Below are 27,523 nucleotides of genomic sequence, written 5' to 3'. Positions count from 1 at the left end.
ATTTTAATATCATATCAACTAGAATTGACAGCAAATATGTTTTAGTTTTATAAAAGGGCATCTAGGGTGCACTGGCAGCTCAGTGGTAGAATGCTCGCCATCTATGTGGGAGACCCAGGTTTGATTCCTGGACCATGCACTCCCCCCAAAAAGTAAGAAGGCATCTATGAGCAACATTTATATTTCTATTACATGAGGAATATTAATACATTCTTATTTATTCTCATCCTGCCAAAGCACACACACATATGCCGCACATGCATACTCACACGAATAAACACATATGAAGTTAGTTTCCCAAATCAGAAGTAATTGAAGGACAAATCTGTGCTGACTAATAAGATTCTTTTCCTTTGTGTCTTAGTCCACAAAGGTTTCCATGACAATTACCACACAATGGGTTATCTTAACAGGAATTTATTGTCTTATGGTTTTGGAGGCTGGAAGGAAAAAGTATTCTGGTCTTGACAGGAGTTGCTTTCTCCTGGAGTCTGTAACTTTCCAATCATCTTCAGTTCTATGGAGAACTCTCTCTCCTTGTGTCTGAAACTTCTGTTTCCACTGACTTCTGGCTTCTGCTAACTTTTGTGTCTGAATTTCCTTTGCATACAAGGGCTCCATCCACGTGGGCTAAGGCCTACCCTGGTTCAAAGATCATCTAAATACGATCTTTGAAGAGCTTATTCACAAATGAGTCCATATCTTAACTAATAAAAATATCTTCAAAGGTTTTATTTGTGAATGAGGGTCACACCCACAGGAACACAGATTCAGATTTAAGGATGCCTTTTATCAGGACCATGGTTCAATTCCCAATACTGTGTCATTTATCAATAACCATTCAAAACAAAATTTCCTATGGCAGTACAAACGTGTGAAAGCCAGGGATAATTTTGAAGAGAATGAAGCAATCTACGATTGAATTATGTTGCTTGCCTGCATCCACCTCAGTGTGGTTTACCTCTAGAACTAATGGCTTTATATTTTTCCTTAGTGACTGCATCCTGGATATTGCTTTTGTAAATAAAGTAGCCATAGTTCTGGATGCTCAATGAATGGCCCGATGTGACATAACCACTGTTTAAGCTCACTTGACAGACATTATGACTAAGTATACCAATTTTATTACCAAGCCATTTGTCTTTGGCCTGGATCCAGCAGAGACTGAAATATTAATTACTTGCTTTGTCATTCTCCTTAGTAGCTAGATTGGCCATATGACAGTACTGTAGGCAGTAAGTCATAAGATAAATTCTACTGAAAGTCTCTGAAGCAATATTAAATTTCTAGACAGAGATATTGGTATAACATGCCAATTTCTTCTTCATTCTACCCATTCTGATGCCATGATGACTAGAACTACAGAATACCGTTGTCAAAATGAAGTGACTGTTCCAACACTAAGAGTGGAAGAGTATTAAGAGAAAATTCTTGATAATTGTTTCCAGCGGTAGGTGGCTGCCTAGCATAGAGTTGATGCTGTACTCCTAATACCTTTGAATGTGTGTGTGTGTGCAATAGGAATTTATTTAAGCCATTAGAATCTAGGTATTCTTTTTTTTTTTCTAGGTATTCTTTTATGTGCAGCCAAAATGCACTTAAATTCTACTTCCTAATTTTTAATTTCAAGATTCAACAATATTAAAATATTTCACATTTTGCACTGAGTTTAAATTATTTAGCAAATCCAATTTCTCTGTATCTACCCCATGCCTTTTTCTCTTCACAATAACAGGTCTCACATAACTCAGGGTTTAGTACTTCTGGAGCATATGGACTTTAATAATGGAGAACCTGAAACAAGATGTAGAGGAAACAGAGATTCATGTCAGCAACATATTTTAATAGTCAACTAAACAGTTACTGGGTTTACTTGAATATAAATAACTTGCTGATAAGTATGTTTGACACAGAAAAAGTATATTACCTGTCTTTGAAAAGGCTGAGAGTAGACATTAGACACACATTATATACATATATATATATCCTAGATTTTTATATATGTATATGTACATATATATTAGTTTACATAGTATATATGTTTATATGTGTGTATATGCATATATGTGTTTGTGTGTGTATATATATATATATATATATATATATATATTGCAATCATACAAATCCAAGAAAAGAAAGTGTGTGTTTTAGAGAAAAGAAAGAGATACCAGGTTCAGAGTAAATATTGTTCAGAGTAAATATTGTTCAATTAATTATTGAGTGACTCTTAGAATTTGGATCTACATTTATTGGTTTACAGCAGATGATCCAGCAAATTCTGGTTGTTAAGCCAACCCATTATATGCTGTTTGTCTTAGCATTCAGGAAACTGAAACAGATCTTTACTCAAAACAGCCTTTTTAAATGGACAACACAAGATGCATAGTATTTTAAAGGAAACAAATGATACCTATGCTAAAATATAACCTTTTAAATTGTGCTACATAGATTATATGTGCTTTTCATTATTATGGTGATAGATAGTCCTGTGCAATTTTTGAAGGAGTGATGTACATGCATGATATTTTGTGATATCTGGAATTCATCATATATGATATAACAATGCCTGTGATTCTTTCAGTGGCAATTCAAAATTACTGCTGATAGTACTGTGACTTGCTGCTTGCATTAAAATGGATGCTAAATTGCAGTTAGAAATACATGAAAAGCAAAGTTGCATTTTTTTCTCTTTGTCATATAAGGGGCCTCCTGATTTTTATTCATGACCACCTTGAGCGTCCCTGGGCCCCAGGCTAAGAACCCCTGTACCATAGCTCCCTCCATTTTGAGTAGTTAATACATTCCAGATTTTACTCTGAATAGTTTACAAAAAACAAGCAATGATATTTACCTGGTGGCTGTGTTGCTTTCATTAGTGGTAAAGCACTGATTTGATTCATATTAAAGAAAAATATGAGAGCATATTATTAGTTGATAATAACGAGTTTTTCTCTTCTAATCAAACATCCTTGACTACACTTAACATATGTTGATTTCTTCCTATGGCAAAATATCCACATCTCCTAATGAATGTTTTTACCACTTTTAAACAAAAATATATTAAGATGTTGTCCAAAGTTATAACTGGAGCAAAATTTTAGGGAACCAAAATATCTTCTTTTCAATAACTATCTACAAAACAGCCATGAGCCACAGTTTATATTATAGATTTATCTAACATTTTGAGTTACTTAAAAGCACTTTTAATCACCTTTTTTATTAAGGTGTTACTTTTATTAAGTAATACAGTTACTCCTTAGAGGACTAGATGTTTTACACATGTAAAAATAGAGAATTACCAGGGGGGCCACAGCAGGAAGAGTTCTCACAGGTTCGATTCCCAGTGCCTGCCCATGCAAAAAAATAAATAAATAAAACAAAATTACCTTACTTGGATCACAACTAGGGTATTAAATTTAACTGGTGATAAATGCTTGTAAATTATATGGGAGTAAATGAAGAATGGTAACAGGGGCCATAATTAGATTCTACAGAGAAATCAATCATGGAAATGGACATATTTGGAGAAATGTGTTTATGAGTTTGGTCCTAATGTCTCTATGAATGTGAAGGGCAGTCATAGGGAAGAAAAAACTTTAAATTAGGATCAATGGAAGGCTTATTTAGGCAAAACATATAAATAGTCTTTAAAACAAGAATTATCTAACAAGAGAATGTGCTAACATCATAAAAAGTTAAGTCTATGTTCATAAAGTTATTCAAACAATATATGTGTGACTCACCGTACTTATGCAATGGAAATTATTCTGCATGTGGTAGAATTTAGAATATTTTACTTAAAGAGTTATAAGTCACTCACGACTTATTTTCTCAATAGTTTAATTACTGATTATATAAGCAAATAAAAATATTCACTGTATTTTGTTCTCTTTTTGCAATTAGTATTATTTTTTCCATCATTATACCACCTTTCCCAAAACAAAAAATTTTGCTTCCATATTACATATTTCCACTGGGGAAATACAAACTTGTACATAAAAGATGCCCCTTCCCCTCCCCCCCTGGAAAATAAAATGTATTTAATTTCATGAATATTATTCATATTCTTTTTTTCTCTAATACATTTAAAAATTCATAAAACTTGAACAGATTGATGAAAGAAATACTCACCCTTTAAATTAGTTTTGTGAGTTATTTGAAAAATGGAAAGCTTAGCACCACCAATTTAAAGAGCTTTATATAGAAAAGTTTTGAATAAAATACATGTCAAGTAGAGTAGAGGGTTTTATAGTTTGTAACCGTTTTTTATATTACCTTTGTGTACTTCCTTTGGCTTATTTTCCTTAAAATAAGCAGAATATCTGTTAGCATGATACAACCCTTGCCTAGTTCATTAAAGTAATGAGAAAAAATGATGCCCATTAGACTAAGAGAGTTTATTAGATTTTAAAAAGAAAGCATAACTTTGCTACATCAGCTTTGCATTGCTTTGCAAGCAGCCAGAATGTTATATACCAGAATTAGAACAATTTTTTAAAGGGGAGTTTAATAAATTGCAAGTTTACAGTTGTAAGCTTATAAAAATGTCCAAACTAAGGCATCCAGGGAAAAATAACTTAACTAAAGGAAGGTCGATAGGTCAGGAACACCTCTGTCAGCTGGATAGTCACGTGTGGCATCTACTGGTTCCTTGCTCCTGGGCTCTGTTGCTTTTTCTCTGTTTCTGAGGGGGTTCCTCACTTTGTTTCACTGGGGCTGGGTTTCATCTCTGAGCTTCCCATGACTCTCTCCAGGTTCTGGCTTGCTTAACATCTGATAGCATCATCTACTGGGCTCCAAGATCTCCAAACATCTGTGTCTGTGTTCTACAAGCATCCCCATCTGTGTCAGCACTACTCTGAAATTTCTGTTAGCTTTCTCATTTCTGTCATTTCTGACTCTCACCCAAATGTTGCCTGTTTTAAAGAATTCCGATAAATTAATCAAGACCTACTTGGAATGGGAAGAGTCACATCTCTGCCTAATCATAAATCACACCCACAATTGGGCATCTCACATTTCTGTGGAGACAATGTAATCAAAGTTTCTAACCTGCAGTATTGAATCAGGGTTAATTCCACAAGATTGGATCAAGATTTTTTCAGGATCATGGCTTTTCTGGGATACATAATATTTTTCAAACAGGCACATTCTGTCTTCTGGAACTTGAAAAATACATGTTTTTTTCCATATAAAAAATACATTCATCATATTACAATATCACAAAGTCTTAAAACATTTCAGCAACAATATAATTACAAAACAAAGTTAAAACCAGTACAAAATTTCATCAACATCAGCTGCAGGCATGGTCTGTCCTGAGGCAATAAATTCTCCCTTGGCTCTGGACCTGTAAAACTCAGAATATGTTATCTGCTGCCAACATGAAAGGAAGGACAACCATAGGATACATGTACCCATTTCCATAGGGAGAAATTGGAAGGCACACAGAGGTCACTGGACCCATACAGTTCCAAAAACTTTAAGGCCAAATTCAATTGGATTTCAAAGGCTGAGAGTCATTTATCCTCAAGGCTTTAGAAACTGTCAATCCCATCCTTTCCAAGGGCCTACACAGTAGTCTTGCTCCCTCTACAAATGCTGGGGTGTGTTGTAACACTGGAGTTTGTTGGAGGAACCACAATTTTCTCAGCTCCACCCTCTCCATATAATGAGGCAGCACCTGAGATCTCTGCCATTTCTGGGACAACTCCAGAACAATGGGATGGCAGCCAGGCTCCCCCTAATCCCTGCTTTATGCATTTCACCCTCTACAAGGCCTGAGGTCACACAAATCTTCCTGAGCAATGATGTGGGAGGGCTCCCTTCTGTTTTCAGGGCAAACTCACCCTCTCCATGTGTATGGATAGGTCCATTCTCCAGGCCCAAGGTTTCCTGGCTCCAGACTATATCTTCCATGGTTCTGCCTCTGAAGCCATTTTCTCCTGAATTTGTCCCTTTTCTATCCTGTTTAGTCCAGACTGGCAGTGGTTCCATTTATACAGATCCCACAGTTTTCTTGTTGGTTTTCTATGCAGTATGCTGGGCTCATGCCCATCAGACAAAAGAACTTTCCACAAATCCTTTTGGGATAACTTGATCTGACGTCTTCACTTCTTCTTTAATGACTGACTACATCCCTATTTGGATAAATCCATGTGGGGTCCTATTCACTGGGGTGTCACCTTTTAGAAGCCCCGCATTTTCCAGAACATCAATTTCTGTTTTCTTTGTATCCAGCAGTTAGGTCCTCAACTTATCTCTTTCCTCTTGCATTTTATTGTAAGCTTCAAGGAGCAGCCAGACTGCATTTTCCACATTTAGTTTGCAAATTTCTTCTGCTAAATATGCAAGTTAGTTACTCTCAAATTCTGCCTTTCATTTACAAAGAATGCCTTCCTCCCAGTTTTCAATGGAATTAACTTCAGATTCCACCTTTCTACCAGCAGTTACTTCAAAGCACTCCTAGGCCCTCTTTATGAAGCTCCTCAAAATTCTTCCAAAATCTTCCCCTTATCTATTTTAAAAAAACCTTTCTGACATGTTTAGTACTTGCAATCTGCAGCAGCACCCCATTTCTCTGGCACCAAAAGCTGTTTAGTTGACAAGCTGCTTGCCATAATGTGATATATTAGAAATGGAACACCTTTTTAAAAGGGGAATTTAGTAAGTTACAGTTTACAGTTATAAGCCCGTAAAAATGTCTACACTGAGGCATCCAGAAAAGCTGATGGGTCAGGAACACCTCTGTAAGCTGGATAGTCATGCAGCTGGCATCTGCTGGTCCCTGCCCCTGGGCTCCTTTGCTTTCAGTCTCTGTTCCTGTGGGGGTTCCTCACTTTGCTTCTCTGGGACTGGCCTTCATCCCTTGGCTCTCTCCAGGTTTTGGCTTGCTTAACATCTCATGGCGATATCTGTTGGGCTCTAACCATCTCCAAACATCTGTGTCTCTGTTCTCCAAGTGTCAGCATCTGGGTCTCCTCTGAAGTTTCTCTCAGAGCTCTGCTCTGAAGCTTCTCTTAGCTCTATCATGTCTGTTGCTTCTAACTCTCTCCAAATGTATCCTCTTTTCAAGGATTCCAGTAAACCAATCAAAACCCACCAGGAATGGGTGGAGCCACATCTCCATCTAATCACAGGTCATAGCCACCATTGTGTGTGCCACACCTCTGTAGAGATACTCTAATCAAATTTTCCAACCTACAGTATTGAATCAGGATTAAAAAAATGGCCAGTCCCACAAGATTAGATGAGGAATAAAACATGGCTTTTCCAAGGTACATAGTATTTTCAAATCAACACAAGCTGGTAACTTATCTCTTCTTATCCTATTTGGATACAATACTTGTGACTGATCATGGTGGAAAATAAGTAGTAGGTTCATAAAACAAACAACCCAAATATATTAGCTTCAATTCAAAAACTAAACTGGTATCGGTTATTCCATTTCCTATGGAAAGAGTATTCCAGGATTTTCCTAACATTTATGGCATCATAATATCATTACAATTATGTAATACTGCCATCATATTTACATATCAGAATTTTTCAATAGGAGCACAGTCTGACATAGAGATGCAAAGAATAGAAAACCAATAACCAGAACCTGAAAGATAACAGATTTGCAAACTTTTTCAAAGCATGACTTGGTATGTTTAGTAATTATTACAAATAGATCCTATTTTTTACAGATTTACTTAAAGGAAGTTGATAATTGTTTCACTATTTTTTATAGATATGAATCAAGTTTCTACATATAAACTCTGATGATCTTAAAAAGTTCATAAAGCAGATATATTTTGTCAATCATAGAAAACAAACCTACATTGCAGCATAGTTTTCCATAGTGATGAGCCTGGTCTTTAGAAACCTAGCCTGTCAATGAAAATGCCTATTAAATATATGGTCAGTCTATAATTTTGTTTTATGGTAATATGATTCTTTTCATTGTATCTTTTCTGATGACCTTCTTAGGTATACCATATCAATTGAAAAGTCTCTGCTTGGTTCATTGAAAATAACACAATTAAGCATATGAGAACTTGCTAATTGATTCTTTTTTTTTTTTTAACATGGGCAGGCACTGGGAATCAAACCTGGGTCCTCTGGCATGGCAGGCAAGTATTATTGCCCGTTGAGCCACCGTGGCCCGCCCGCTAATTGATTCTTAAGGACAAATAAATCAAAGCAAATATCAATTTTCTTTGCATTTTCCCTTGAACACTTTGTATGCAAAATTTAACTTCTCACTGTTTCCATTGATGCATGATGGTTAAAATTAGTGAAATGAAATACATCCAAACTTCAAAATACACCTTAATTAAAATTGAACATATTAGATCTCAAATGTTGAGCCAGAATTTGATTAAGGTTAATCATCTGTTATCAGTTGATTTTCAATTTTATTTTGCTTTCCAATTTTATTTTGAAGCTTTTAATAAAAGCTTTCCAATTTTATTTTGAAGCTAAAATGATTTCAAACAACAATGAAATTCCCTCTTTAAAGATCTTTATTTATGTGACCTGAATGTTGTATACCAGAGGACAAAAACCTATTTTAAGTCATCAAGCTAATGAGAAATGATAGAAGGATTATAATGCCAGGTAGAAATCTGAGAAAGCATTATTTACAAAATTTAATTTTGTAAAAATATATAAGTAAATGATGAATTATTTTAAAAGATATTAAAATGTTTAATTGCACAGTGGCCTGACATAAGGGTTTTTCTGTATGGAAAATGAGTATTAAACTGTTTTAGTAACATACATAATTTGTAATCCTGACTTCAACATTATATTGATCTCTTTTCCCCAAAACATCTAACATGAAGTTTCCTACTCTTTCCTATTCTAAAGACACGCAAATAATTCTTTCCAACAGTAATGAAAATAAGATTTTTATTATGATGCATTTACTGAACCTGCTGGTAAGCTATGTTTTTCCATATTTTGCAAATTTCTACTCTGCCCTAGTTTGCAAATAAATGTTGATTTACATGCTTTTCTTTTTCGCACATTTTTGTTTTCTTTTTGTAAAAGGATCAAAGGTCTAAATTGAAAAAGACAAAACAAAAGTATTCATTTTCTCCACTTCTGCTCTCCTGGATAAAACATTTTTATGCATCCTTATAAACGCAAACACATGTAGGTCATTCTCTAAATATTTCTTCTCCTTTTATTCATTTATATATAGTAGACATGATTTTATATCCAACTACGCAGGCACCATTGTTTCTTCTTCACTTCTTAGTATTGCAGAACATGGACCGTGTTTTAGTTTCCTAGGTTGCTCAAAGCAGGTATCATGAAGTGGGTTGGATTTATCAATGGGAGTTCATTAACTTACAAGCCTACAGTCTTGAAGCTGAGAAAAATGTCCCAATCCAGGCATCATCAAGGCCATGCCTTCTTCCTAAGGACTGGCTCTTGGAAAACCTCAGCTCCTCTGCCACATGGCAAGTGCTGGTCTCCTTCTCTTCCAAGTTTTGTTGGTTTTAGCTTCTTGCTTCCAGGCTTTCTCTCTCTTTGAATTACATTCTCTTAAAAAAGACTCAAGTAAGAGGATTAAGACCCACCCTGGGCCATGCCTTAATTGAAGTAACCTTATCTGGTTTACCATAGGTTTAGTCCCACAAGAATGAATTAGTTTTAAGAATATGATTTTCTGGGATACGTGCAGTTCCAAATCAACACAGATAAAAAATAATTCATTTAACATTTCCCCAATGACTTCTTGAGATTTCCTTGTTTGTTCACAATTATAAAAAATGCAAAAATGGACATTACTTTTCATGAATTCCTGTGTAAATAGTTCTGTAAAATACAGAGTTAGAAGATGAATCATTTGATAGATGGTAATGTTTATTTTAAATTTTGTTTTCTTTATATTTTAATTAAAAATATATCTCCTGCAGAAACGTATGTGAATGTTGGATTCCCCCAAGTCTTGCAAGTACCATATATTATCAGTAAGTTCACCTCTAGCAATAAGATTGTTAAAATATTTCATTATTTTTCAAATTTAAATTTGGACACTTTTTTGCCATTGGATACTTTACCATTTGTTTATTGATTTCTAGGGTATCTCTCAATTTTAGTGATAGTAATTTTACATGTTTTACTTATAGTTTCTCCCAGTTTAAAATTAAAAATATGTTACTTTTAAGCTTTCCATAGACTTAATTGTTGATGCAATAAAATCTATCATCCTTTCTCTTCTGTTTTTATCATGCTATTACATATTATGATATTAATATTTTATATTGTATGCTATTCAAGCTGGAATTTATTTAGTACATAGAATAAAATTGGGATCTTACTTTTTCACCTAAAATTTAATACCTATTTTGTTTTCTGTTTTTTTATTCAGATGCAAAATATGTATTATGTTATAGATGCTCTACTTTTTCATTGATTTTTATACTTTTCATATCACCAATAAAACACTTTTTAATTACTGTAAGTTAAGAATTGTTCTGATATCCTGTAGGCATGCTAGGGAGATTTCTAAGAAAACACGAGTTTCCTGCCACATATCTTCTAATGATCCAATCAAAAACTAATATTGCTCTAGGGAATTTGCAGAGGTAATTAAGGAACATAATACATTTACCTTAAAATCAGGAGGTTATCTGGATAGGCCTGACCTAATCACATGACCTCTTTAAATATGGTTCTGGGAGCCAAAGAGAGTAAAACAGAGCAAGAGAGAGAGAGAATGACCAAAATAAATACCCAATGTACAATTGCCTACTTGGAGATGGGGCCATGAGGCGAGGACTTCAGGAGCCTCCAAGAGCTGAGTGTGACAACTGAGAGCCAGCAAGAAAAACAGGCATTGTTCCTACAATATCACAGAATTGAATTCTTCTACCAATGAGTTTGAGAGTAGACTTTTTTCCAGAACCTCCAGACAAGAACCCAGCCTTGATTTCAACTTGATTGAAAACTAATAAGCAAGACTTGCAGTACCAAAACTAATAAGCAAGGCTTGCAGTACCAGACTTCTGACTTACAAAATTATGAGTTTATATAAGAGTTGTGTTTTAACATGTTAAAGTTTCACAAAGTTGTTATATGATAGAGAATATACACAGCAGGTCAGCTACCATATTTTTTATTCTCTTTAGTTTTTTTCGGAGATGTATTGACTATTTCTCTTTCATTTCATCTACACTTTTCTCATTTTATAGCATCATAAATGGTCAGTTAAAATTTTATACTTCTGTCTTGAGATTCATGGTAAATATATTTCTCTAAAATCCTCCTTCCATTATATTTAGGTTGATATATTTATTTACATATAATTGAGAAACCCATTCAATGTTCCTTTGTCCACCATTCTTTTCATATTTCATGCAGTTTTCCTTTACATTCCCTTGTTAGCTAGTCAAATATATATTCCGCTCTTGAATGAAAATATTACTTTCTATGGTTCTACGGTAATTTGGTGTTTGATATATATTGCTATTATTCTTTAATGTTTACTTTATATTATGTACCATGAACTGAAGGTGTTGAATTAATTTTGCCTGTACCCTCCTGAATGTGCATACTATGTTATTTGGCACATGCATATTTATTACTATTGGATATTTATTCTAGATTTCAACATTTATGGGCCCTTTGTTTTCTTATTTATTGAGTTTGCCTATAATTTAAGGTTCTCTGCTGTTAAAATACAAACTTTCCTTTTATTATTCTATTTGTCTAGTGTACCTTTGATCACAAAATTCATTTTGAAGCAGTTTTAATGTTTAAAATTTAATATTTAATCATACAATGCTTTTTCTTTTTATTACTTAAATATTTTACAATTCTAATCATTTTGTTACTGCAGATAATTCTGGTATAATTATGTCTATTCTCTGTTCCTGTAGCTTAAGTTTATATTCTTTGGGAGCATTTAGGAAACCTAATCTTTTACTTCTTAGATTTACACAGTATCTCTACTGTGTTGTTGCCTTTTATTGTTGTTTTGCTGATTTCTTTTTTTGTGACTTTATTGTTTTCTTTTATATCTTCATTTAGATCATGAAGTTTATTTTTCATTTTCTTTGTTGACCTTTCTTCATTTATCCTTATAAATCAGATTTGGCATCCGGAACTCTTTTCAAACTCTTTGAATTTTTGTTCTGAATTCTTTTTAGACATAATTTTTACCTACTTATAGGAAAAATGACTCTTACATTCTTCATTTATTTTTAATGTTCCTTCTACATTATTTTTTTCAATGTTTTGAAAGTTAGTTCAATTTACCTTCATCTCTGTGTGCCTATACAGAAGCAGCAATTTTCGGTGAAAGAATGTAGGCAAGAGACACTGAATGATCCAGATAATTTAGGCATCATATTGGTTTATTCAGAAGCTTTGTCTTTACCAGTAGTGTGCATGGGTGCATGTGTGTATATTTGTGGTGTCGCAATTAATTAGCTACTGCTTTTCAAGCGGGTCTTTGTCCTTAATAGACTGAAACTTGCCTATTCGTCTCCTACGGGAAGGATTCATTTGTGTGGTTCAGGTTCATACAGGGAGACTCCTGGAGTCAGGACAATCTTCTTTCAGACATGGGATTTTGCCTCCCAGGCTGGGCTATTTTCCTAATTTGGAAAAAAAAAAATTTTTCTGCCTGGGATGCAAAATACTTATTATATCCATTCTCAGTCTGATCTAATATTCATTGAACTTGGCAGCCCGTCTTCATTTGTGCTGTGTTTGGGGAATGGAGGATTTTTTTAAAAATAATTAAAAACTGTAATTTTCATTTCTGGTCTTCATTTCCTTCAGCGCTCTTGCTTTTCATATTTGGTTTAAAGAGCAGAAAACTGGAGACAATTTTGGTAGATTACAGCATAGCAAAAGTAGGGGTTTTTTTTTTTTTTTTTTTTTTTTGTTTTGCATTGTTTTATTTTGTGTGCATGAGCAGGCACCAGGAATCAAACCCAGCTTTCTGACATGGCAGGCAAGAATTCTTGCCTGCTGAGCCACCATGGCCCACCCAAAAGTAGTTTTAATATAAGTAAAGATAAAATGTAAAATTTTGTGGTCCTCCTTCAGAGCAAATCAATTGTAAACTTTATTTTAAAATCCTACACGCTTTTTAATTAATAATTTAAATCTAAATATAGATTTAATGGGCATGCACTTAGATTTTAAATAATTGTATCATGAAGTATGCATTTTGCAACACAAATTTTTAAAATAATTTTGTAATGTTTTAGTTTGCCATATTTATTTGTTGCTTCTTAAATCAAACATGAGTTATTTTCAAAAATATATACATTGACCAATTTTTACCATTTTGCTTCATTTGCTTTTCATTTTTTCTTTTTCTACATACTTGCAGACACCCACAATTTATGTTCTAAATAATTTGAGATAAAGTTATAGACGGGAACTGATTTTCTATATTGCAGTGTGCATTTCTTAAGAATAAGGGTATTACTTACAGACCATGATAAAATTATCAAGTTAGGGAATTCAATATTGATGCCAATCTATTATAGCACCTACAGTCCTCATTCCAATTGTTATTCATTATCTGATTAATGTTCTCACAGAAAAATTTCCCCCATTCCAGAATCCAATCCAAGATCTTGAATTGGAAACAAGCTCAACTGATACGTCCAACTTCCAGATTCCCTGGGCCCTAACTGGTGGTTTAGGACAAACATGGTATTTGGTCACAAAGAGCAACAGTGGGTGTCTGCTATGTCTGGAATGGGGAGAGAGCTCAGAATTCTGTGGAGATTGGAGATGAATAACACTATGATACTAAGCTGTAGGATATGAGGATGTGAGAAACCCGGGGAGGCTCTGTCCTCCTTTGTGCCAGGCGCCAGTCATAACACAGAGCACGGTACCACAAAAAGTTACTCAAGGCACAATATTATGCAATGTTGACATCTTAAGATGATAACAGCATAATACAGTCTAACTGTCATGGCACTTGCACTACAAAATCTGGTAGAACTTCTGATATTTAATGGGACACAATAGCAATTCAAGGACTATTTGACTGGATAGTTAAATATAACATATTTGATTTAAAATGCATGAAAAATATAGGCAATTATTTATTTCATTTGAAAAATACTGCCTCATAGATATCCATCAACAATAATTACCTTTGACTGCCATGGAATATTTAGTTTGCTAGGACCTTTAAAACATAAATAAAATATAACGCAGATTCCCTTCCCTAGGAGGCTTGTGATGCTCTGAAGAGGACATAAATTTAATTAAATCATCAGAACGCAATTTAATAGTAATTGAATTGAGGTAGACCCACAATTATCAGTAGAAAAGGCAATGGAGATTTCCCTTAGAGATGCTACAGTACGTTAACACATTATCCACCAATAATTTTAAAAGCAAATTACAATGGCATACTAATATCTCAAACAACAAAGTCAAGTTCAAAAGCAGAATTCAGAAAACAGAAAAAAAATGAATGGTTATAAAGTAATTGCCATAGTGCCTCAAACAACTTGAGTTTTTAAACATAATTTTATGTTAAAGAAACATAAAATTTTTCAACTTCCAGATTCCCTGGGCCTTGTTTGGATAATTCAGTCCCAGAGCTCTTTCTCTCTCACATGCATCCTGCCTCCACACTCTGATTTAAATGTTTGCCTTCCTCCATCTGACTGGTTCTCATTGTGAGGAGTGGACATTTGCATGTTAGATCTCACTCTTTGAAGCACTGATTATATTTGAAAATTCATTTGCATACCTCCATTCTGTTGATTAAAGCATTCTAAAAGTTGGAAAAAATTATATTGCAGAGTAAAGAACAATATAGGGAATGAATTGTATTCATTAACTTCTCCAATATATAATTTATTTTTAGTTGCATGATAGGTAATGATACTTACAGTATTGCAGTGTTTGGATAATTATTTTATAAAGAATCAAATTTGTTTACTTATTTACCCAAGGTAATAAATTAACAACTAATAACTAAAATGAATAATAAACACATAATAATTTAAAATTATTGAACACGTGCATGAATTACCCGGAGTACTATTATCAATTTTTTACTGCCACTAGTACTGTTTTAATATTTTTCCAATAATCAAGTATGTGAGCAGTATAAACACAAGATATGCTCCTAAATTTGTTTATTGAAATTGTATTGTGGGCTTGGAAGAAAGAGGATGTGTTGCTGAGAATATTGTACAAGGATTACTTAATAGTGTCTAAAAATAGTTAAAATAATGAAACTTTATATGTCTGTAAAGAATAAACATGTGATAATGCTTCTACATTTTTAAGTAGGGTCCTTAATTTTGTGTGCTTGTTGACTTTATTTGTAGGTCAGTTTTATACAACCACATTAGGAAAATGTTTCAGTAATAGCACAGGTAGCCCCAAGCCTCCTTGGAGACAGTTATGTCACTGCTGGCCAGCCCAATTCTTCAGTGTCTTGGGATCTGTGCTGCACAACACACACTTATGACATAGTTCTGAGCGAAACCCCATTTTTCTAACCACAATAGTGGACAATAGCAGAGAATTTGTGATAAAAATTTAAAAAATGAAAAAAAATAAAGACAGTGAGAGATCATGGATTTCCTGAATGACAAAATGATATTGTAAAGAAGGCACGGTCATCATTAGGGGAGAATTTTCCTGATTTATATGAGCCCTAGCACCAAGTGACAAGATAAAGCTTTTAAGTTTCCAGGAAATTAACTGTACCTAACTAGTGTTGCCACATAAAGTCACTGTTTTGTGGCTCTTTATTGTTCCTGACTTTGAGATGCTTTAATTGCCCCACAATGTTTGGAGAATTATTTCTTTGTTTGAACAGGAAAATTTATGTTTTCCAGGAGCCAAGTTTCCTTCGTTATGAACTGATTTGGTTGCTCTCAAATGTTAAAACTTAGGAAATAGTTTAGTCAAATGTTTATCTTGATATCCGGTCTGTCAATTAGGTGACACGTGAAGAAAGAATTATTCATGTGTGTTTTCACGCAGTCTTTAGAGCTACTTTTATTTCTGGACATAGAGAGTGAAAACCTATGTGGGTCAGAGTACACTACTACCAGTAGATTTTATATCTTTATAAAATCATATAACTGTGCTAACTTAAAATCCTTCTAAAACTTACCTCCTATGATTTCTTCTGGCTTTTCTCTTAAACTGCAATGTCTTTCCTCCACACACAAGTGCTAAAATATCACTTGTATTCAGGCCATATTCAAATATCATGCATGCTCTGCGTGAAGATATTGCAGATTCTTTCAGTCAACATTAATATGCCCTTCTCTTTTAAAAAAAATTCTGTATATTTTCTCACTCTCAAAATGTATTAGATTCTGAGGGAAAGGAGGTGGTGAGCTCAGTCTTATTCAGGCCCTGTCTCTATGGGTCGAGGTCTGGAAGTTTCTCTGGGACTCACACATGACACTCCCCTCCCCCACCCATGGCAGCAAACTCTGCCTTGTGATTCTGGCAAATGACTGTTCAGGAGAGAATTTCCTGTTGCTGCCTCACAATAAGTGACATAGAATGGCATCACATTCTGCACACAAAACTCTTTCTGCCTGTCTCCTGTGCATAAAGCTTTGGTAGTTTTTTGCTTCCGTGTTCCAAGCCTATAGGTCTTCACCTCTTCCTTGACACAGCCATCTTTGTAACTCCTCCTTTTTTCTATAGTGACCAGGCCCAATGGTGCTCTGGGTCCTTCCTGCACCGGTAACAGTGTCACCCCTCCCAGGCCTGCAGGAGTAGCTGTGCCCTTTTCCCGGGCCTGCACCATGAGGAAGGTTTTATCTGCTTTCATTCCCTGTCCTAATCTTTCTCTTGAGCATCCTGTGCAGGTGTGTGGAGAATACCCTACAGAGAGGGTTAAACTTTTCTCACGGTCTGGCTCCCACGGGCTTCTATACTGTCAACAATAAAACTAAGTCTGAGACAAAATGAGAAAAGGCTGTTTATTCATAAACTTGCATCAAAGGGAGCCATTTGTTACCTTGGTATCAGCAGGGTTTCAAAAGTATTAGAAAGGAGGGTATGTGTTATAGTGAAAAGAGAAAATACTGAGACAGTCTATGGCAAATGGTCTATTAAGGTAGAATTTGGAAAGAGGTGAGACTTTCTCGTGAAAGGTCTTCAGGCTCCCTTGGCATCCTTAGTGGGCTATGGGAGAGCAAGTGAGCAGGGTTGGGGCATCTCAAATATGGAATATGGAAGGATTGCCCAATGTGAGGAACAGAGCATTTGTGGACAGCATCTCCTGGAACAAGTGGGGGATTGGTCGTGGTGCTTTGTCATGGGCATAATGTCTTAATGGTGTTTGTGGTGGTAGTTTGCCACAGGAGGTAGTTTCCCATTCAGCCACACTCATTTTGTTGGTTTGAATGTGTTACATACCCCAGAAAAGGCATGTTATTTTAATCCAATCCTTAGGGTGCAGAACTATTGTAGGGTGAGAATTTTTGATTAGATGTTTCCATTGAGATGTGACACAGCCCATTCTAAGTGGGTCATAATTCCCTTGCTGGAGCCCTTTAAGAGAGAGACATTCTGGGGAGAGCTCAAAGCCGAGAGACAAGAGAAAGAAAATGCCTCAGGAGAAGCGAGAAGGACCCACTGAAGCTGAGAGAGCCATTGTGAAACCAACCCAGGAGAGGAGGGCCAACAGATATGGCCATATGCTTTCCCATGTAACAAAGCAACCCCTAGATACCATCAGCTTTTCTTCACTGAGGGTATGCTTTTGTGATGCCTTAGTTTGGACATTTTTATGGCATTAGGGCTATAAATTTTCAATATAATATATTCTCTTATAAAAAGTCTATCTATTTCTGGTATACTGCATTCCAGTAGCTTTGACAAAGCAGAGCACTCGGCTGTCTACAATTTGTTAAAAGTTCTTGCTACAATTTGTTAAAAGTTCTTGCTGAATTTTACCTGTTGGTGTGGCTCCAGGTATCTCTTCCTCCAGTCCAGTACAAATCTTTTTTTCTGGGACTTCAAATTTTAGAATAGATAAAATAATGATGAGTTGAGATTTTTGTCAAGTTCATCATTAATCAGAACAGAGAGACCAGGAGGCAACTCTAAGATTTGGGTGGCTGTCTTCCAGAATAGCCTGGCCCATGCTTCAATTAATTGGGAAAATATGTCAGAAATATTAAGACCTCATGTAAAAAAGAAAATAGCCCAGTAAGTACCAGAAATTTAAAGTTTCAAGCTTAGATTCTCTGTATTAGTTTGCTACGGCTGCCTAACAAAGTATTTAACAAAGTACACTGCATGGCTGAAAAAACAGCTGAGGTTTATTGACTCATGGTTTTGGAGGACAGAAGTATGAATCAAGGTGTTGGCAGTGCCACATTCCCTCTGTACTCTGAGGAGCTCTGGTGGTGGCCTACGGTCCATGAGGTTCCTTGGTTTGTAGCATAACTCCAACTATGCCTCCATCATATGGTCTTTTCTTTCCCTCCATGTCCTACCAAATGTGTCCACATTTCCTCTCCTTATAAGGACTCTGGTCCATGCTAAGCCAGTTTGGCCTCATCAGTAGATAAGGACATTGTCAAAGACCCTATTTCCAAATCCTTCCATAATTACAGAACCAAGGATTAGGGTTTGAACATGTCATTTTTGGGGGAACGCAATTCAAACCATAACCCTCTCCTAAAATGAGGTATTAATTTGTAATAACTAGATAATACACTTGAGATGAATAGAAACAATGATCAAATACATATGTAATAAAATTAAAGATTCTAATGTTTTGTTAGCTAACATATTTCAGGCTTGATTCATGCTGTAGGCTTGTAGAAATTACACAGAACATAGAAAACAAGCAAGAGTGTGGGATATGTATCTATGGTAATGCTTCCTCCTTTTCTTTTCATTTGGCCAAGTAACAGAGTAACAGACCCCACGCTGCACTTAGGAGAAAAAAGATTAAGGGTAGACATACCTAAATCATAGTTTGTGGTCAACTTCTGAATAATATTATTCTAGAGTAGGAAATAAGAGAGAGAGATTTGTTGATTATAAATAAAATGTGCCATCTTAAAAATACAATGTGCCATTGTATTCCATGCAATGATGATGACGTTTAAAAATAAATTATACCCCTTCCTGAATGCCACTAAAATTTGAAATCAATATTAAATTTTATTCAATTTATAGATATTAATATAAGAAGCATAAAACAAATAACAATCCTCTAGTAAAGAATAGCAAAAAATAAATACAGTAATATGCAAAGCCATGTTTTATTTGCCAATCTACTCTCCAAATATACCCCTATTTTTTTAAATGACATACCTGTTCCTTTATTACTAGATTGTCCATTTTGAACAATGTCAAATGACATATTTAATGGGGAAATCATGGCACTTATATTTGCTTTAATTCCTGCTTCCAATATGCTGTATAATTAATTACACTTGTCTGTTTTATTTAACTGTTAAATTTTAGATTTTAATTTAGAATTTATTTAGAGATAAATGACCTTAAAGAATCTTCTGCCTTTTCGTTATGAGGGATTTGACAATACCATATTAGTTTCTACACTTCAAAACCAGCATCTTCATTTCTTGACTACTGATCTATCCAATGCTGCTTTTACTCATATATTTATATTCTGTTACTTAACTAAAGCCAAATATACAGAGAAATCCCTATTGATTTTTTTTGTGAAAAATAAAAATACATGCACTATACTTATGATACTATGACTGTGTAACGATAATAACATTTGTTGGCTTAGCTGTGTGCCACACATCATGTGCAGTGCTTCATATGCTTTTCTCATCTAATACTCATGACAACGAAACTCAAGTAGCTACTTAAATCCAAGCAAATTTATGCACTGCCCAGGTGTATTTGGTCCCAACTACCTCTGGGATGTCAGCTATTTTGCCAAGATATTGCTGGCCTGTCCTATCAATTAATCTAACCTGTCAACAATCTCAACCTCTTCTAACTTGGATTCTGGCCTGACGTCCTCTTTGCTTGCCAATAAAAGGATCAGAAAGGTTCCAGCACTCAGGATCCTCTGACAGACCCCTGGAGGTTCTGTTCATTTCTATCACATCTGGACTGGATGAAGTACAACTGACACCTCCAGAATTTCTCAACCAGAGGAAACTGGTAACATTCCGGACAGAAGTGCAAGAGTTTTAACATTCTATAGAATAAATCTGCAAGACATTTCACATGCCTAGGGTTACCAGGAATAACAACTAAAAATACAGGATGGTTGATTAAGGTTGAATTTCAGATAAATGATGATGATATTTTAAAATAAATATTTCCCAAAGTTGACCTGGCCATACTTACACTAAAACAAAAAAATATATATTGTTCATCTGATTAATATTTAACTAGCCATCTTGTTTTATCTGGTAATTCTAGGTGTGGACAAGCAACCAGGTATGGTTTCCTGTGAGATGTGATCAGTTTTCAAGTCACCAACTTTTATATTTAATTTCGTAATTTCCTGCCTCATTTGCCCTTTTCCCTCACTCTAGGTGGCCTGGAATTGCCCCTCCCAAAAAGCTCTATAACCTAGGAAATAGAGCAGTATTCAAACTAATACTGATTTAAAGATGAGGAAAATACCACAAAATATTTAAGAGACTTGTAAAATTCATGCACTTAAATGACAGAATTGTATCAAAAGCTCAGGCAACCTGAATCCAAAGGCTGGGAGTAAAAATGCCATGGTACTTGCTAACAGCATATTATTTCCTATAAAATCAAGTAGAGAAGAAACGTAAGAGAATTCCAAGTTTCAAATTTAAATAAGGCTCCTTGCCATGTATGCTATCAGGTGCTCAAAACTGTAATTTTTTTCTAAGTTTTTGTTTGTCTGTTTTTTGACTTTCTAAATGCCTTTCGTAGTCCCTTTAAATAATATATGGGGTTGCTTTAGCTTATAAATAAAAATTTCCAGTTATTATTTTATACTTTATGATATTAATCACCAAATAAAAGCCCTTTCATTTGATCTTAGAACTTGGAAAATGGATTTTAAGGTCATATAAATTTTAGACAAGTGAGGAATTTGTCTTCATTAAAAAAATATTTACAAGGACATTCTCAATTTTTAAAATTTTCTTTTGGTTGCCTCAGTAAAGATACCCTTAAGGTAAATTTTATGATTCCCTCCATAGTTCAGAAATTATTTATTTTGCCTTGACTGGGATTGTTCCTGTGCCTGAACATATGATTTCTGGTTACAAAATAATTTCCCTTTAAAAGTGTAAGAAAATTTGTAACGTATTCTAAATGTCAGTTGCTTTTGATAAGAAACATCCTATCACTCTGATTTATTTACTTTAATCTCTCTAGAACATTTCCGGATGTTCACCTGTAGTCTCTGGAGACTAAGTGATAAGTACTCATTAGTTAACTACTCCCTCACAGCTCAGAAGTCCATTGTTGTCTATTTGTCTTTATTGCCATTTTGATCTATAAACAAGCTCTGCCTTTCCTTGTATAAAATGAAGAGAAGGATAGCTGTGCTTTGGTGTGTGTTTGTATATTTAATCTGTTTGAAGAGCTCCCAGATGGAAATCTTTCTTCCCAGAACAAAGCTTAATGGCATAAAAAAGTGATGTTAAAAGTTTTAAGAGTGTATTTGCATTGCAAGTAAACAATGGTTACATATTTATAGCTCCTTACCCTTGGGTACCCTACTGCCAACCTGTTCTAAGATAGCTTTTTATTGAAATGGAAACATTGTTAACTTCACATCTGCAGTCAGGTTATGTTCATTTGTCAATGAATTCCTGATGCTGCAAATAAATAATAGATAGCTTTCTACATTTATTGCGTTTAGTGATATTTAACTTTGGCAAAAGTACATTGCCTAAGACCGCTTTTCCTATTGCCATCTATCATTAAAGGGCAAAGAAAAAAAAACCTCCAAAGAATTCTAGCACCACCATTCTCCTTTCAATTCCAACTGTGGCATGGTTCTAGCTGCTTTATCTTGAGAGCATTTTTCTGTTTCCATTTTTTTTTCTTAACTTGTCATCCTTCCCTCCATTTAATTCCATACCTCAGTGCTGCTGCCACATCCACTTCAAAAGATAATTCCCCAAAGGACCAAGGAGTCTGCCTGCTCTCTAAAAGACAATGAGAGAATGCCTTGTTTAGAAACCTGGGCAGGCGCTTCAGCCAAGCACAGTTGATTAAACAACTGCTCTCTGTAGATTTGGTCTGAATGAGTACAGTGAACTTAAGCAATATACTTTTCCTAAATCAGGTCAATCATAATCTCCAAATACACTTTGGAAATTCGCATATAGGCTCATTTCCTTTTATTTTTCTTAATAATTGGTAGCGAGAATTACATTGATGTAACTCAGTAAGAAAAAGGGCTCTTGTGCATTAAAGGCTAAGATTTTATAATAATAGAATAAAAAATTGAAAAAAAAAGCAACAAAGGAAGCTAAATGCATTCTGAAATTCCCATTACTATCACGATTTCTATTTTAACCTAACTGCAATAGGCTCACAAGTACATTAAAACAGGAGAAAGTTTTCTGCCACCAAAATTCTGACAGTGAAATACTACATAATTGATTCGTAGAAATTCTGCTAACTAACAATAAACAACAAATGTATTTTTTAAGGAGCACCCAAATATATCATTTTTATAAAGAAATTCTTCTACCCCCATAGCAAGTTGTACATAAAGTAAAAATGCTATGTCTCTCTCTAATTTTGAAATGTGGCTGTCTGATTTCAGATTCAAAATGATGTCTGGATTAATCTCCTATTGCTGCTATAAAAAATTTAGTGACTTCAAACAACAGCAATTTTGTATCTTTTTTGAGGTTGGAAGTCCATAATAGGTCTCCCTGGGCTACAGTCAAGGTTTTTGCAGGGCTGGTTCATCTCAGAAGTTCTGAGGGAACAATCCATTTTCTGTCCTTCTCCAGCTCATAGAGGCTCCCTACATCCCTTGGTGTTCTAGTTTGCTAGCAACCAGAATGCAGTATACCTGAAATGAATAGCTTTTAAAAAGGGGAATTTAATAATAAAAAGGGGAATTTAGTAAGTTGCTCGTTCACAGTTCTAAGGCCAATAAAATGTCCCAATTAAAGCAAGTCTATAAAAATGTCCCAATTAAGGCACCAACAAGAGGTTATCTTCACCCAAGAAATGCTGATGAAGTTCCAAGTTTCTCTCTCCATGGAAAGTTCACATGGCGAATATGGCAACGTGTTCTAGCTTCCTTTCTAGGCTTCTTGCTTCATGAAGTTCCCCCAGGGGAGCTCTTTCATCTCCAAAAGTCACTGGCTGGTGTCCTCTGTAGTTCTCCAGGTGTCTCCTGACTGCTCTGTTGCTCTCCCATCATTCTCAAGGTTTCTCCAAAACGCTTCCTCTTTTAAAAGATTCCAGTAAAGTAATCAAGACCCACCTGGAATGGGTGGAGTCACATCTTCCTCTATTCAAATGGTTAATACCCATAGCTGGGTGAGTCACATCTCCATGGAAATAAACTAATCGAGTTTCCAACCTACAGTACTGAATAAGGATTAGAAGAAATAACGGCTCCTATAAGCTTGATTAGGAATAAAACATGGCTTTTCTATGGTGCATAAATCCTTTCAAACCAGCACACTTGGTTTGAGGTCCCTTACCTGGTCTTCACAGCCAGCAGCATAGCATCTTCCCTCCCCTCTCACCACTGTTTTCATTCTCACTTTTTCCCTCTGATTGCAATCTTCCCATATCCTTCCTAAAAGGACCTTTGTGGTTACACTGGGACAGATTGATCCAGGATTGTTTCCTCATCATGAGCTCCTTAACATAATCACATCTACAAAGTCCCTTTTCTCATGTTATGGTGACATATTCACAGGTTCTGGGTAGACATCTATGAAAACTTTTATTCAGCCTCCCACAAAAATAGTACACTTCCAAATAAGGTATTTGTTTTTTGCTTTTAATATTAACCCTGTTTAAAGTATAGCAACTTTATCTCACTCATTCCTTTCTGTAAAGATTTTTATGATTGATTTTGTTTCACAGTTTTTGGTTTTACATAGACTGTGTATATATACACACCGTATTAAATAGTTATAATGTTTAAAATTGTTGATAAAGAGTTCCAAGTTAAATTCGGGTATACTATTTTATATCCTAATAATATAATTAATCATGTAAGGAAGCTTCTTATTACCTTTACTTTGATTTAGTTTGAATCTTTTGTATTTTTGACAAAACTATCATGGGCAAACCATTTTTCTCTTTTCCAGTGGTTCCACTCATAATTCCGTTTGCTTATCTTGTAACTGTTAGGTAGTTTTTCTTCTGTGCATGTGTATGTTTTTTGTTTTATTTATTTATTTATTTTTTTTTTTTTAAATATTGGTCGGGAAATTTTCAATAGCTTAAACAGGTGACAAACTTTTGCCTTGTTGACAATTATCACAACCCAGGAACAAATTAGTTTTAGCAATGTTCTAAAGCCTTGCCTCAAGAATCATGTAAATATTTACAAGAAGATTTCATTCATTTCTAAAAATCCTATATATTTAAATATATTTTAGGATTGTTTATATATTTCTAGTTGAATTAATGCTTTCCCTAGCATTTTGTCCTTTATTCCTGTTGTTAGGAATTTGAATTTCTCGGTCATTTCTTTCATTGTCCTCACAATTGGTGAAGTAGAAGCATATCACTGCAATATTACCTGTACTTATATTTAGAGTTCACCTTGGAAATTTACTCTTTTTTTTTGGCAGGGGGAGAGTTGTTATCTTTTATTTTTTAATTTTTTAATTGTATATAACTATATATATATATACAAAGCAAAGAAAGTAAAAAAGCAATAGCTTTCAAAGCACTCTTCAACAAGTAGTTACAGGACAGATCCCAGAGTTTGTCATGGGCTATGTTCTAGTTTGCTAGCTGCTGGAATGCAATACACCAGGGATGGATTGGTGTTTAATAAAAGGGGATTTATTTTGTTTGTTCTTCAGAGGAAAGGCAGCTAACTTTCAACTGAGTTTCTTTCTTACTTGGGAAGGCACAGGATGATCTCTGTTGGCCTTCTCTCCAGGCCTCTGGGTTCCAACAACTCTCCCCAGGATGATTCTTTTCTGCATCTTCAAAGGCCTGGGCTGAACTGCGAGGGCTGAGATGAGATATGCCAAGCAGTTTGGGCTGTGCTATGTTGTGCTCTCTCATTTAAGCACCAGCCAATTAAGTCAAACATCATTCATTGCAGCAGGCACGCCTCCTAGCTGACTGCAGACGTAAATCAGCAACAGATGAGGTTCACATACCATTGGCTCATGTCCACAGCAACAGAACTAGGCGCCTCCACCTGGGCAAGTTGACAACTGAATCTAATTACCACATGTCCACCCCTTGTCAACTTGGCAACTACTCGCATCACCTTAAACAATATTAAGGTGCAAAAAAATTCTCTTCAGGCTGTGGACCTGTGAATCTCAAAACAAGTTGTCTGGTGCCAATATGCAAAGGAGGGACAATTTTCATTTCCATAGGGAGAAATTGGAAGAAACACAGATGTAAAACCTGCAGGGCAAACACCATTGGATTTCAAAGTCTGAAAGTCATTCATCCTTCAGCTTTAGAAAGTGGCAGTCCCACCCATTCCGAGGGCCTCTGCAGTGGCCCACCTCTTTCCGAATCAACCTCAGGGAATATTGAGGAGACCACCTTTTTCTCAGCTCCATCCTCTCTAGGCATCAGGGCCACCCCAGGCTCTCTGCCATTTACAGGGCACATGCTCAACACCTCCATGTGGTGGCAGCCAGGCTCTCCCCAGTCCCCCAAGGAGCATGCTACACCTTTTCAAGGCCTGAGGCTGCATGACTCTTCCACTGCAACAAGGTGGGAGACTCATCCTCACCCTTCAGGGTAAACTCATCCTCTCCATGTATATGGGTGGGTCCACTCTCCTGGCTGATGTTCCTTGTCTTCAGACCCAAACTTCCATGGTTCTCACTCTGCAAACTCCAATTTGTCCCTTTTGTGTCCCCTTTGTCCAGACTGGCAGTGGTTCCATTTACACCAACAGTCTCTTCAAGCGCTCCAGGACTTCTCCATCATTCTCTTCACCGTTCTTCCAAAATCTTCCCCTTAGCCATCCAAAAACTGTTCCAACATGTCTGGTATTTGCAAACCGCAGCAGCACCCCACTCTCTGGTACCAAATCTGTTCTAGTTTGCTAACTGCTGGAATGCAACACACCAGAGATGGCTTGGTTTTTAATAGAAGGGGATTTATTTTGTTAGTTTTTCAGAAGAAAGGCAGCTAACTTTCAACTGGGAGATTCTTTCTTATGTGGGAAGGCACAGGATGGTCTCTGCTGGCCTTCTCTCCAGGCCTCTGGGTTCCAACAACTTTGCCTGGGGTGATTCCTTTCTACATCTCCAAAGGCCTGGGCTGAACTGTGACTGCTGAGATGAGGTATGCTGAGCTGCTTGGGCTGTGCTACATTGTACTCTCTCATTTAAGCACCAGCCAATTAAGTCAAACATCATTCATTGCAGCAGGAATGCCTCCTAGCCTACTGCAAGTGTAAATCAGCAACAGATGAGGTTCATGTACCATTGGCTCATGTCCACAGCAACAGAACTAGGCACCTTCACCTGGCCAAGTTGACAACTGAATCTAACTACCACAGGCTACCACACAATCCTCTCAGATTTTTACTTCTGGCTGCTTCAGAACGTAGGAGGCTAAAGGGCTTAAATATTTTTTTATCATCACAATTGCTCTTTATCTTTCTTTCTTGTGTAAAATAACTTATTTTCAAAAAAGCAATAAATTTCAAAGCACAGCACCACACTTAGTTGTAGAACATATTTTAGAGTTTGACGTGGGTTATAATTACACAATTTTAGGTTTTTACTTCTAGCTGTTCCAAGATACTGGAGACTAAAAGAGATATTCAGCAATCATATTCATTTATTAAATCATGTGTACATTTTGAAGGGAATTCCTTGCCATTTATTTTCCTAACATCATTTTTCTTTTATGTTTTTCTAACCTACTTGTATTTTTGAGATATTTTCACTGTGGAGCAGTTGTTTCATCTCTTGCCCAGACTTCATATCTTGACTGGCAAAGCTCCAGTTTTGTTGAGAATATTCTTTCCCATTCAGTCAATGAAGGTGATTTCTGTTTAGCACCAAACTGTCAATCATGCTGTGTCCCTGTTGCAAATGATTGGTTTCACCTGACATGCAACTCAATCTTGGGTAAAGGGACCCTACGCATTCATCTCTTGGGAGGGCATTTGAGAAAGTTGTTCCTTACAAATTAAAACACACAGGTAGAAATATCCTTATTCTTCACTGATGTCATCATGCTTGGATTATGATGCCTGGAACTTCTGCAGTTACCTTACAATTATGACATTTATGACATCTCTGAAACTAGATAGCATCAATGTGTAACTGAATCAGACAATTTTTACTTCCAGCTTCCCCCCCCCCAGGTTACTGTTAAATGAGCTATTAAGCCTGCATTGTAGAAACCAATCCAGTTAATGACT

At 35.7% G+C, this 27,523-nt stretch overlaps 1 long non-coding RNA gene across 5 annotated transcripts; it reads right to left on the bottom strand.

Moving 5' to 3' along the window:
* Window positions 1–416: 416 nt before the first annotated feature.
* On the bottom strand, window positions 417–27,323 carry LOC143646127 (uncharacterized). Of its 5 annotated transcripts, XR_013157307.1 has the most exons (8): window positions 27,021–27,323; window positions 22,040–22,106; window positions 18,944–18,983; window positions 17,923–17,982; window positions 16,118–16,225; window positions 3,300–3,347; window positions 2,852–2,886; window positions 417–1,794 (listed from the first exon to the last, which is right to left on the bottom strand). It is a non-coding gene; the product is annotated as an uncharacterized LOC143646127 (long non-coding RNA). The 5 variants fall into 5 exon arrangements; XR_013157306.1 differs by lacking the exon at window positions 18,944–18,983 and having other exon boundaries at window positions 17,923–18,152; XR_013157308.1 differs by lacking the exon at window positions 18,944–18,983 and having other exon boundaries at window positions 17,923–18,113.
* Between the last annotated feature and the right edge of the window lie 200 nt (window positions 27,324–27,523).

The sequence above is a fragment of the Tamandua tetradactyla genome, chromosome 9 (assembly GCF_023851605.1).
Source record: "Tamandua tetradactyla isolate mTamTet1 chromosome 9, mTamTet1.pri, whole genome shotgun sequence".
Lineage (NCBI taxonomy): Eukaryota > Metazoa > Chordata > Mammalia > Pilosa > Myrmecophagidae > Tamandua > Tamandua tetradactyla.
This window is presented reverse-complemented; position numbering and strand designations above follow the sequence as displayed.